This window comes from Carlito syrichta, unplaced genomic scaffold (assembly GCF_000164805.1).
Source record: "Carlito syrichta isolate Samal-C Ts95f unplaced genomic scaffold, Tarsius_syrichta-2.0.1 Scaffold303707, whole genome shotgun sequence".
NCBI classification, from domain to species: domain Eukaryota; kingdom Metazoa; phylum Chordata; class Mammalia; order Primates; family Tarsiidae; genus Carlito; species Carlito syrichta.
Window position 1 is genome coordinate 145,498 of NW_007247803.1, and position 14,291 is coordinate 159,788.

At 39.1% G+C, this 14,291-nt stretch overlaps 1 pseudogene across 1 annotated transcript; it reads right to left on the reverse strand.

Annotated features, from left to right (window-relative positions):
* Nucleotides 1-11,844: 11,844 nt before the first annotated feature.
* Nucleotides 11,845-12,719, reverse strand: LOC103261459 (annotated as a pseudogene). The gene has a single exon (XR_002482024.1). The product of XR_002482024.1 is annotated as a vacuolar-sorting protein SNF8 pseudogene (transcript).
* Between the last annotated feature and the right edge of the window lie 1,572 nt (nt 12,720-14,291).

The following is a 14,291-nucleotide window of genomic DNA, read 5'->3' on the forward strand; positions in this document are numbered from 1 at the left end:
CCACCTAAAAGCTTTATCTCTCATGATACAACTGTAATGAGCCTGTCCGAGTTTAGTAATCCTAATATTATAAAATCTATGCCATTATAAACAAATGCCCCATAAACTCTCACAAAAACCCATATATACCAAAATGCATGAGAAAAAGAACACTATTCTACAACTAGTAAGCTTCTTTTATGTAGGAAGTGGGGGGAAGAGATAAAAAGGGTATAGCCTGACAGTTTTGAGGTTTTCTTCATGTAAAAGTAGAAGGCTACACCAAGGAATGTTTTCTTTCTTTATCCTTTCAAAGGTTAGCCATATTTTTGTTCCTAATAAACACATTCTCACTATACCAAATGAATAAAGCTGAGTTCTTTATCTTGGCACACTGACACCTCTGGATTGCTGACAGAGTTCAAAACTGTTCCTTAACTGTCCTTTTGCCCTGCTGACCTGGGCCACAATAAACTATGTTTCCCGTCAATCAAGAAAATCAATCACTGCCTCGCAAACTGTAGATATAATGCCATAACACTAAGGGTTCATCATAAAGTACTAAAAAATTATAGTCCATCACTTCAGTTTTGACATGTTGACAGCGGGGTCCACAACAGTCTTCACACTTGAGAAGTCAGTCCAAAACATTTCCTGAAGGCAGAATGTAAGTTTGGAATGTGCTTCTAAAACAAACAAAAAAACTAACATGTATCCTTAGGTTATTCCTACAACCATAACCCATGTCTAATTACATCAAAAAGCAAAGAATCCCTTCATGGCCAGCAACAGAAGGTCAAGGAGATTCAACATGGCAGTCAGTACTCCCTTTTAATGCCCTTATTAATTGGGTTTGGTTAGTTGTGGTGAGAACTGTTTTAGGGATGGATACGTTTCAAAGCTTTGTGGGCTTCACAGATAACAATACTAAGAATAATAATGATAGTATGGAGACCTTTTCTTTTTGAAAATTTCTTGTAAAAGATTTTGACTCAAGAGCCATACCAATATTTATAATCAAAATAGGGGCTGGGCTCGGTGGCTCAGCCTGCAATCCCAGCACTCTGGGATGCTGAGACAAGTGGATTGCCTGAGTCCAATGGTTCGAGACCAGTCTGGGCAACTTGGTGAGACCTGTCTCTACAGTCAGTCAAAAAAATTAGCTGGGCGTGGTAGCATGCACCTGTAGTTCCGGCTACTTGGAAGGCTGAGGTAGAAGGATCCCCAGTGCCCAGCAGGTCGACGCTGGGGTGGCCGTGAGTGTGCCACTACACTCTAGCCTAGGCAACAGAGTTAGACTCCAACTCAAAAAATAAATAAATAAATAAACACATGCTCACTTTGGCAGCAAACGTACTAAAAAAATAGTAAAAATAAGTGCAAATTAAGCTACATTGAACATATTTAAACAGCATATTGATGCTGAGATCTATAGTTTGACAAAAGAAAACAATGGACAATATTTGGAGTTATAGATTTTACTAAGTACTTTCAACTGCTTTAACTGACATAAATTACACAACATACTATGTGTGATCAAAATACTTCTGAATAAAATTGAAGTCTTTTGATTTGCTCCATTTTAAAAAAAGAAAACGTATATATTTAAATTTTAAATAACTGTGTATCATGAATGAATTCTGATTACACAGACATGTCCCACTATATCAAGAGTCAAATCCATACTGAAGGAAATAGTACCAAAACCAAACTGGGCAAACATTTTCAGTTCATGGAAACTGTGCACGTTTAGAAGAATTAAGAGGAACATCTACTATCAGAAGGAAGAGCTTTGACACCAACAGATGAGTTAAGGCCACAGGTAACCATTCTGGTACATAAGAATACCTCAGTGTCCCTCAATCAGATCCAGGTCCAAGTGAAGTAGACAGAACAGGAAAGGTTTCTCTACAACTGCTTTTTTCCCCTCTTTCATAGAAATGACATATGCAAAATAGTTTATTGGTCAAGGAAAGTCAAAGCTTTTGTTTTGTTTTTAATAGAAAAAGAATGGAAAGAACCCAAAAGGTCATGGATAGGATAGCACTATGTACCACAAAGGGGAACCTCTATATATGATCTAACATGGAACATTTTCCAAGATAAAATAAGTGGAAAAGCAAAGTACAAATAAAGGCCATGTTACATTACCATTTGCATAAAACTATTAAAAACAATATACATATATTTATGCATACATCAGGACTATCTATCAAGGGGAAAAATGCTAACTGGAGTACAAAAGTGAAAGTATTACTTTACACCTCTTACACTTGTATCTTATGAATTTTGTACACAGTAACTGTCTTATCAAAAATTAATTTTATATCCATTAAAAATAGGTTGGGTGTGGTGGCTCATACCTGTATTCCCAGCACTTTGGAAGGCTGAGACAAGAGGACTGCTTGAACCCAGGAGTTTGAGACCAGCTTGGGCAACTTTGTGAGACCTCATCTCTACAATACATCAAAAAATTAGCCAGGTGTCATGGCACATAACTATAGTACCAGCAACTTGGAAGGCTAAAGTGGAAGGATCATCTGAGCCCAGCAAGTTGAGGCTGCAGTGGTACAGCCTGGGAAACAGTGAGATTTTGACTCAAAAATAAATAAATGAATGAACAAATAGTAAAATGAAAGAGTTTCTACACATAGAAAAGCAATATGCCCCAGCAACATACCCCAACCCTAAGAAGCTGATGGCCAACAATCTTTAAACACCACGTTGGAATACTATAAAAGAACACTAAAATAATAGATAATTTGGGTCTCACAGTACAAACTGAAAGCATATAATTTTTGCAACACTAACTAGTATTCTTTCTTCCCCAAAATTATAAAGTAATGTATGCAGATTTAACTAAGTAGATTTGAAAGTTTTAAGAGACTGGAGAAATAGATTTACAACCACAAATTCTCTAGATAGCAAAAAGGAGATGCAATTTACTCTGCTCTAGGAAACAAGATGTAGGGTTTTTCCCATCATTGAAATATGTTGTAAAGAACTCTGAAAACATTCGTTCTTCAAAGCTTAGAATAAGATTTTTTTAATAAAATAATGTTACCTTTAAGAATTTATGGACGAGCATGGTGGCTCATGCCTGTAATACCACCATTTTGGGAGGCTGAGGCAGGAGGATCGCTTGAGCCCAGGAGTTCGAGACTAATCTGGGCAAAATAGCAAGACTCCATCTCTATAAAAATAAAAAAATTAAAAAGCAAATTAAATGGGCGTGGTGGTGGCATATCACCGCAATCCCAGCTACTCAGAAGGTGGAAGAATTGCCTGAGCCCAGGAGGCAGAGGCTGCAGTAGCCATGATTGCACATTCCAGTCTGGGCAAGAGTGAGACTGACTCCAAAAAATAATAATAATAAAATAAAAAATAAGAAATTACTTATATCACAACTCCCAGCTTTATTCACTTTTATACTTCTCTGACATAGAACATTTCTTTTCATCAACAGTTACCAGAAATCAACATAGGAAAAGGTGTAACATATTAAAAACATACTTTAGGAGGGTGAGAATTAAAAAGGGAGAGGAAAATTGTTAAGTTTTTCTGTATTTGCCTTTGTATCAGATAAATGTTTATACTAAGTCTATAGTACATTTAAAAGCTTTTAAAAAGGAGGTGAGGATGGGAAATTTATGACCAAAAACAGCAGGTTAAAACATACTAGAAAACTGAAAATAGGCTGAGGACACATAAAAATATTTCTTCCAGGCGCAATAGCTCATGCCTATAATCCCAGCACTTTGGGAGGCCAAGGCGAGAGGACTGCCTGGGTTCAGGGGTTCAAGACAAGCCTGGGCAACTTGGGGAGACCTTATCTCTACAGCAAATCAAAAAATTAGCCAGGTGTGGTAGGGCATGCCTGTGGTTCCAGCTACTTGGAAGGCTGAGGCAGAAGGATTGCCTGAGCCCAGCAGGTTGAGGCAGCTGTGGCCATGAGCATGCCACTGCACTCCAGCCTGGGCAATAGAGTGACTCTCCTACTCAAAAACAAAAACAAAAACTATATATATATATATATCTGTTCTATCAGGAGGAGAGAAAAGCAGCAGCACCAATCACCAATTATTTAAAAGAAAGCAATGTTATATTTCATTCATTTAGTCACAGATTCATTTAATAGTCATCTTTCACAATGTGTAAGGGCAGTTTTGAGCTAAAGACAACTGAGAAGAAACATATAAGAAAAGCTCTCTTCCCTCCCTATTTGCTTAAAAACGGAACATAAATTTATAAAGGTGTCCCTCCTCCCCTCTCTGCCAGGAAGAACAGTTAATCACCAGAGATGACATCAGACCCTTATCAGCCTGAAGAGGGCACAAGAGAAACCTACAAACAAAAAAGGTTACTAACTAGCCTTTATCTACCATTAGCTTCCCCTATATTTTTACCTCCCCCTAGAGATTCAAGGTCCTTCTCTGTTGTTTTGTCACTTCTCTAAAATGTATTGTGCTTTGTTGAAGATGCTATATAATCCACAGTCCTAAGCCACTTCTTTAAGAGTTCCTCTTTTCTTGAGCTTCCTGCCATGTAGATAAGATATATACATGTAAATAAACTTGCTTCCTTATTAATCTGCCTTGTGTTACAGAAGTCCCAGCCAAAAACTCAGAAAGGTAGAGAAAAAATTGTTTCTCCTCCCCTACAAACCTAAGATAAAGGGTAATTTTGGTAGTAATTTTTCGTATTTATAAGTCCTGTTACTCAAGTATACTACATTTTCCTGATTACTAATTTGTTCCTATTTTGCACTCTTATTTTCTATTAACCTTTTAAAATTGTTTCACACATTTCATATAAGTTACATTATTTGGATTTTTTTGAAATAAAATTTCAGTTCATTAAATCTAAGTCAGCTCCAACAAGACTATTTCAAAGAATGATTTTTCATACAACTAGGTCATGACTGCCACCTGCCTGACAGTGATTGCAAGGTGCCATCCCAATTGTAGGAAGGTTAAACTATGACAAAAATATGTCCTTAAAAATCCACGGAAAAAGAGAGTGTGTATCTCAAAAACAGAAGGCTCTCATGCTTCCATCTAAGAGCCTTACACAAAATGAAGTACTAAGTAAAAGCTCAATAAATATAAGCTGAAAACAAACAACAACTACTGGTTTGCTTTGAAGTTCTGTGTAAGTAGATTTCCTTTTTAAAAAATTAATCTGTAATAATATCTGAGGTTAAAAAAAAAAAAACGAAAGGTGTATTATATTTTACAAAAGACCAGATAAGATGGAAACACAGGACATCTCTAAACCCAGGTATGCTGACATTTCATGTTTAATTTTTTAAAAATAAATTAAATGAAATGAATGCATGGAAGATAAACATTATTTCACACACAAAGATACGACTTAGTGCATGAAGACCCCTACAAATGCTAAAAGGATTCAATGAAAAAATAATAATAATTTCACTTGCTTTGGAACTGACACCGTAGGTGGCTATAATGACCAAAGTTGTGGATTTTCATATTATAGGAATGTATACACTATTCTATGCCACATACATGACAAATTAAATCTTCCTGCCCAGCATATCAACCTAAAATCAACAATAAACCAAACACATCAGGTAATATAAAGCTTGATGTCAACCTCAGTGTTCTTCAAATGTATGTGTGTGTGTGTGTAGATATATATATTTGCATCAAAGGAAAATAAAGTGAAGTTGTAAGAACTTTAAGTTGTCAAAACAAACAACAAAATAAAAATGGTCTCCGGATCAAATGATGTGCTGCTTATTAGATGAGAATGAGAAAGCAAATATTTTTAAATGCTGACGTAGCACTATGTGCAAGGTCTACCTTTTTCTGTACTACTTTGTGTAAAGGAAAAAGTTTAAAATACATATATAGTAGAATAAGAACCAAGCATAAGAAAACACTAAAGTGTGTAGTCATAAACTTCAGCAAAGTCATTATGACCAAAAAAAAAGGAAAATTACCTACAAAAAAATTTTATGGAACTATATACAACAGAAGCTCAAATGGGTCCTAATAAATTTTGGAAAATATACTGTATAGAGAAGAGAGGGTTTAGACATGTGGTGATCAGGGAGAAAAACTATGCATAGGCCCATTCAGACTAAATATATATTTCTTAGTACTATAAGGCAAGGCAGAGAGAAAAACTGGGAAAACACAGAATTTGATAAACACTGTTTTAGAAGCTATAAAGTACAAAGAAATCACAGACATAGTCCTTCTCTTTGATAACCAAATAAGAAAATCTCACAAGTACAAGTGAACTGAGTCTAACCCCCAAATAATATAATGGATTCACCTATTTCAACTCTCTGGCACTTTCTCATTAATTCTCCTTTGTAGAGCCAAGAGACATCGACACAGACATAAAACTGAGCTTGAGTTCCAGATCTGCCATGTAAGTAGCTGAACTTCAGCTCCTTAAGAGCCGTACAACCACCCCGTCTGCTGCAGCACTCCACAAAGGACGTCTCTGGCAGGACCTCAGTTTTCTCACCCATTTGTTTATTCAACATGTTTTATTTTGCTTGATATTTTTATGAGCTTGGCATAAGGACATTGAAAATAGAAATACTGTACCTGACGGGCTCGGTGACTCAGCCTGTAATCCCGCACCTTTGGGAGGCCGAGGTGAGCGGATTGCATAAGCCCGCGGGTTCGAGACCCACCTGGGCAGGCGAGACCTCATCTCTACAATAAATCAAAAAATTAGCCGGGCCTGTAGTTCCAGCTACTTGGAAGGCTGAGGTGGAAGGATCTCCGGAGCCCCAGCAGGTTGGGGCTGCGGTGGCTGGGAGCAGCCACTGCACACCAGTCTGGGCGACAGTGAGACTCCAACTCAAAAAAAAAAAGAAATACTGTACCTGTTCTCAAATAGCCCAGAGTTTATGGGAGACAGATCACTAGCATAAGGTTGTATGAGAGAAATAAAATAAATGTTAAGAATAAACCTAGGACTAACACAACTTCAGGGTCTAATTAATTCATTTGTCTATCCTGAAATTTTTCATCAAAATAGGTATTAATCAAATAAGTTATGTAACTTTTATTTCTCAATGTATAACTACCATCAACTGTCATGCATAAATAGAAATAACTGAATAAAATTAACTATAAAACTGATTCACTCAAGTTTTTAACTAAGTTATTTAAAAATATTACAGAAAAGGGGAATATGCCATATAGCTGAATCACATCCAAGGTTTTTCACAGAAACCTTCTGAAATGCCCCTCTGTTGGCAATAAAAATTCATGTGTTTTATAAAATATATTAATTTCTAATCAAGAAGCTTGTATTTGAGAAGACTTCCTTCAGGGGAGAATCTATATGGATATATTAAGTTAGTTCCTATATTAGTTTGTTCATTAATTAGTAGAGAGGAAGAAAACCTCTTTTGCACTAAAAGAAACTACCTAGCTGTAACTAGTACTCATGGCTTGTAACTGGTTGTGTTTCCCAGAGGTTTCTGAGTCACTGATTTTTAAGGAACGTTATAAACAACTCCTGGAGGGGAAATAAAGTTCACATAAACAAAATATGCATACAAATTCAGGAAGTAACTTGTTTTTTTAAAATATATATTTAGCTAGGCACAGTGTGGCTCACACCTGTAATCCCAGCATTTTGGGAGGCAATGGCAAGAGGATTGCCTGAGCCCATGGGCTCGAGACCAACCTGGACAACATGGCAAGACCTTATCTCTACAATAAATCAAAAAATTAGCCAGGCTTGGTGGCACATGCGTGTGGTTCCAGCTACTTAGAAGGCTGAGGTGGAAGGATCAACTAAGCCTAGCAGGCCGAGGCTACAGTGGCTGTAAGCGTGCCAGTGCATTCCAGCCTGGGCAAGAGAGTGAGACTCAAAAAAAAAGAAATATGTACTTAATGCCCTCTTCCTCTTTTCTTCTTGAACAATGTAGGTGTGCCAGAACAAAGCATGTGCACACTTGTGTGCGTTTGTGTGTGGGTGTGTGTGTGTACACGCGCGTGCCCTGAGGGGCAAAGAGAAAGCCACCATGACCCATAGAGAGACAAAGTCAAAGTCAGAGTCAAAGGTAAAAGGGTCTGCACACCATGGATGTCAGAGCTCCAGTACTTAGGGGAAATAATGTCACTACCATTAAGCTGTTGTGGGGATTAAGTAATACAGACAGCTTAGTACAATGTCGAGCACAGCGTATGTAAACCCATGGGGGAGGGGTTTTATTCACTGCCGTAGCCTCATTGCCTAGGTGACTACTATATAATAAGTGTCCAATCATATTTGACAAGTAGGTAAATATCAATATTATTCCTCTACTCAGTTAAAATTATGATGAGAAGTTAAGAGGAGTTGAAAACCAAGAAGGCAAAGTGAGTAAAAAGAAAAAACAGAAAGCAGGAGACTCCTGAAAACCAGAGGACAAGAAATTTTTAAAATGTAATTGGCTTGCTCCTTTCTCAGATTTCTTTGAGGAATCAATATTGATATGTAAAAACTTAGAGGATAATATCAGTGAATCAAAACCAGCAAACTTGAAAAGACATAAAATAGATGTGATCATATTGATGATAATATTACAAATCACAACAAGCATAATAGAGGGCTACAGTGTCAACACATTTGTCTAGAAACAATTTTTGTGAGTCTCTTGCACTTTTTTCCACCTGTGAGGGAAGAACTTACAGCCTTTATGTGAGACTATCTTTTCACGTATGTTTGTACAGTGAAGAGACTTGGGAGACAGAAGCAAATAAGAAGTGACCTGGCAGGGAAACCTTCCAGATACTGTTGTGGTGACGTCTACATCTGAACGTATAGTAAGAATTGTGAAATGCTTGCACTTCCCTGTCCCATAAATGCCACAGGCGATTACCCAGATGAAAAAGGGCTGCATGTAAAAGCTTTAGTCAGCTGGGCATGGTGGCTCACGCCTATAATCCCAGCACGTTGGAAGGCCGTGGTAAGCCCAGGGGTTCAAGACCAGCCTGGGCAACTGAGTGAGACCTCATTTCTACAATAAACAAGAAAAAGTTGCTGGACTTGGTGGCACATGCCTGTAGTTCCAGCTACTTGGAAGGCTGAGGTGGAAGGATCGCCTGAGTCCAGAAGGTAGAAGCTGCAGTGGCCATGAGCAGCATCCAGTGCACTCCAGCCTGAGCGACAGAGTGAGACTCCGACTCAAAAAAAAAAGAATTAATCAAACACGCAACTTGTTTCCCAACTCTTCACTGTCTGTGTTCCAACAGCAGCAAAATAGAAGGGAAGAGAAGGGAAATCACTGTTTTGATTAGGGACTTAAAGGCAGGGAAGGTAGTTAAGAGAAGCAATTTCTCAATACAAACAACAGCCACATATGGCCGATGAGAAAGGCTAACATGAGCTGAGTCTTATGGTGACTCAATCAACTAAACGCAGTTGCTGCCCCCAGATCCCCAGTTATTCCAATCATTGTGACTAACTCACCCATTGCACAGGGTGATGGCACTTGTTATGAGGTCCTACACATCACCAACATCTTCTTTTCCATCCCACAGGCACCTGAGGACCTAAGTCAAGTAGTAGTCATGTGCAAGGCCTCAAGGTACTCTCCAAGAAAAAGTTAAACTCTTCAGAGCTATTTACCACCAGGGAGTGAGGTCAGGACACTCTGACATCTTAAGTTTTCACTAAAGCCAGGTGTGGTGGCTCACGTCTATAATTCGAGGATATTGGGAGGCCAAGGCAGGAGGATCGCTTGAGAGGAGGAATTCACCAGTCTGGGCAACATAGTGAGACCTTATCTCTACAAAAAAGTTGCTAGGTGTGGTGGTGCATGCCTGTAGTCCCAGCTACCTCCCAGGATGAAGCAAAAAGATTGCCTGAGTCCAGGAGATTGAGGCTGTGGTAACCCATGACTGTGCCACTGCAGTCCAGCCTAGGTGACAGAGACCCCGACTCAAAAAATAAAGCTTTCACTATAGAGGAGATCCTGTTGGTTATCAAGTCAGAAGCCTCACTCTCAACACTACTGACTATAGTGTTACCCACCATACCTCTGCCTGCAAAGGGAGCTGAGAAAACCCTCACAATATACAAGGGTCTTCCCAAGAAAAAGGTCTTATGAGTTTGAAGGCAGATTCATGCTCAATTTATCTGGCAGTTAAGGAAACCTGCTGTCTTTTAAGTTCCCTAAAGGAGGCCCAATACCTTTGGAGTCTGGGTAGAGGAAACAGTATGTACCTAACTTCGGCATTCTACTTTGTATTTTATATTGGTTAATCAACAAATCAGTACCCTTTGAGCGCAGCCAAACAGAGACCATGTTGGAAACTGTCCAAAAGCCATGGCACACTCTCAGCCTCTGGGGCTCCAGAACATCACTAACGACGTCTAAGCTACAAGTCTCTGTGACTGATGACCTTATCAGTGAGAGCACTGGGTGATGGGAATTGATATCCAACCAGCAGCATGCCTTACCGTTTTGAACTCAGCACCTCCCTGATATGGATACCAAATACATCTCTTTTAAAAGAGAGCTATGAGGTTGATGCTGGGCTCTTGTTGAAACTAACTACCTGACCCATGGAGGCCTTGTGACTCTCTAGCCTGATAGTCCCATTGAGGGGTAAGTCAACTTGGTTTCAGTAATTCTCAAGGTGAGAAGGGCCCAATAGCTTGTCAAATAGAGTGATACACACAACAGTCAGCCAGCCTATTCCTAGTAGCATCTCAGCTTTACATGATAACACAGCAGTTATCCCTCAGAGGGAAACTTTATCACCCCACTCCGGCAACGGAAGCAAAAGTCCTTGGCTCATGCCACCTTGGGTTTATAGAAGTCCCTCTAAATTGCCTGGGTTTGGTTCACTAATGGTTCACCTAAGTTAAAACCTGATGTCCTCTGGGCTGCTGCAACTGTTCAATTTCAGCACCTACTACGCAGAAGTGAAAACAGACACAGTGTCTCTGCACAGCAGACAAAGCTCAAAGTCACTCCCATAGCTCTAGTCAATATTTGCCTTGATGAACCTTATTATATTTTCACTGACTCTTAAGCTACTACTAATGTCCTATCTAAAACTGCCCTCATCTTGCTGCTACTACTGATGGTCCCCTCAAACAAATTTTGTATGAGACAAATTGAACAGACTTGGTCTGAGTCTCTCCTATACTTATACACACAAATAGGTGTAGATTCTTTTGAGAAGTAATTCTCCGTAGCTCTCATGTGTCTGCATATCTAGTAAGAGAGGTATAGACTGTTTTTGCTCCAGACAATCTTTTTAAGGATAGTTTGGAAGATAAAGACATTGTCACCTCTGAAGCAAAAGGCAGTCATACTTACTAAAGATAATGTGTCCTTCCAGTGCATTTACTTCCCGTTATGAAAAATTAGAGTCATAAGCTCTGGGTTTCTCTCATACAACCCATAGGTGTCATCTGACCCTCTTTACATCATTCAATGGGAAATGAGGTCCAGAAAACTGACCCCAAAATGCTAACCCTCTAGGTACTGCTACTGCTGTGGGTAATAAACTGTCTTTCATCTATGATTCAGGAGTCTGTCTTCTACCAGCACCCATGAAACTGTGGCCAACTTACTTGTTAGTTTGCAAGTGGGATAAAATCTAAAGTCCTTCATAGTTCTTTATATTTATAATATCACACACAAGCACACATTAAGTAATTTTATCATTCTAGGCGCAAGAATGAGCTGCATATATTGAGTCATGCATATAACTATGTATGAAATCCCCAAAAAGGGTAAGAAAAATGTTAATAAATTTAAATTTACTCAGTCCTTCCCCATATACAAACATCGATATTTGTAAATGACCAATTATATTACCTGACCATGCCATTTAAACTTTATAAATTTCTTTTTTTTTTCTATTTTTTTATAAACAAAACTACCCAGGTTTATTTGCCAGTAGGTCCTCCCCCCTCCCTGCCTGGTGCCGTTTGCCCTTCCACTTGGCTAATGGAGGGCTTCTCTGGCCTCCTCAGCGGTAATCTCCTGGGAGTAGAGGTCAGTGAAGAGAGCTGGCAGCCAGTAGTGGGCCTCCCCCAGGGCCTGCAAATCCAGCCAGGGCAGTCCTTCCTTCAGCAGGTGTTCCAGCACTTGCCGCACTCTCTCAGTCTTCCATGTAAGATTGGTTTTGATTTCACTGACAGTCACATAGCCATTTTTCTCGCCAGCTGCAGCATCACAATGTGATCCATATTGAGCTCGGCCGGAACAGACTGAATGAAGTAAGTGCTGCTAACAGGGATGATGCTGAAGCCAGTGCCAAGTGCCTTTAGTTTCTTGATGGCCCTGATCAGGTCGTCTTGGCTGACGTCCTGAGCGAACTTGCCGCTTCCTTTCAGTACCTGTTGATGCAGTTCCTCCAGAGTTATCAGACCTCCATTCCGGTGCTTCAGTGCCAGGCACACTTCGATAATCTGGACACCCAGTTCATAATAGAAGTCCCCCACGCCTAGCATCTCAGACCAAAATCCTTTTCCAGAGGCCAGAGGATCCAACCCAATGGTTGCACACATATCCTGGAACTGTACACGGAACTCAGGATTCTTCCGGATCTCCTGCTTGTGTTTGCTGGCAAACTTCTCCAGGTTGGTCTTAAACATGCCCAACTGTTTCAACATCTGGGTCAGCTGGTCCTCTGCCAGGACAGTCCCTCGCTCCTTATACTTGGCCTTGGTGAGCTTCTTCTTGGCGATGGTGTCGGCTCCTACTCCTCGGTGGTGCATCCCTGCCCTGGGCCCACGGGCAGCCCCCACTTTATAAATTTCTAATATTTTACTTTCAATTACATAATGAACAAGAGTAAAATCATACAGAGTTGAGTACCTCTAGAAAATTAACTAAAAATGACTTTTATTTCAAAAATGTTCAGTAGTTAATACAAGTTCTGATATCCAAAATATTATCTCTTGGGAATTTGTAGTTCTTTTAATATGAATTGTTTTCAAAATCTAAAACTTAGGTTATGTTATAAATACTATATCAGCAGAGGATAAATATTATAGGACTTACATTTCTGAAATGTTTAAGAATATCATGGTTTATAGAAACAATAAACATGTCAGAAGAATACATTATTCAGGCTCATGGGTAGAAAACATATGTCTATGTCTACAAGACTGCTGAAAATGATAGCTGATTTTGTTTCCTTCCATAAGACAATATCAACTATCTCATAAAGCACAAGATACTTTTGTTCATATCTTAAACTACCAAGTAAAAATACATGCATATGAATGTAACCAAGGACTATGTCTCAGTAAATGCCAGTCATCATCATCATAAATTTCTATCAGTTCATTATGAACAAAACCCAGAAACAAGATTCAAAATTACATTATTTTAAAGACAGGTCATCATTCACAACTGATTGCTGTTCAAAACTAAGGCAGAGTGCTATCGTACAGCAATAACTTAAACTTTGTTAGAAAAAATGTTCGCACGCTCAGAGTTTTTTCAGCACAAAGGCAACAAAAACATTACTGAAGCAAATCCCAGATATCATATTATTTCATCTGTAAACATTTCAGCACGTATCTCCAAAGAAATACAGCATGTAACTCCAAGAGCTCTTAGAAAAAATAACCACAGTATCACAACCAAAAAAAAAAAAAAAAAGTTATAATGACTGCTTAATACCAGATATTCAGTGTGTTCAAATCTTCTTTAATGTCATGAAAAAAAATCTCTTCATACTTGGTTCATTCAAGTGAGAATCCAAATAAGGTCCACATATGTCTCTTAAATCTCTCTTAATTCAAGTTTTCCTTCTATTTATTTTTATTGTTTTCCTTGCAATTTATTTGTTGAAGAAACTAGGTTGCTTATCCCACATTCTGGACTGTGCTGATTATATCTAATGGTATCATTTGGCATCTTACCTTACTTCTTGAATTCCTTGAAGCTAAGAGTTTATGTTTGTTATCAATTTGTTGCCTCCCTGTTATAAATCTATTTTTCCTAGCCAGCTCCGTTACAGTGAAGCTGAGCTCAGTAAGTATTTCTCCTTGGTGAGTTATCCCAACATAAGACTTTGTCAACAGGAGGTGGAGGAAAGACACGCAGAGGAAGAAATTTCTCTTTCCGCTTCTAGTGTCTTGTCTCACTGAGCTTCAGCATAGTATGCAGTTCTTTCCAGTCACACTGAAAGGCCAGCATCAAGCAGCACCTTCCCATGGATGGCTCCCCCTGGTATACCCTTCTCAGGAGCTTTAAAGATGAGTGAGTGCCAAGAGCAAGGCACCTCACTGTCACCAGCATCCCCCAGCACAACCCCAACCCCAGGCAGCTTCGCAGCAGAGTACCAGCAGCCGCTATT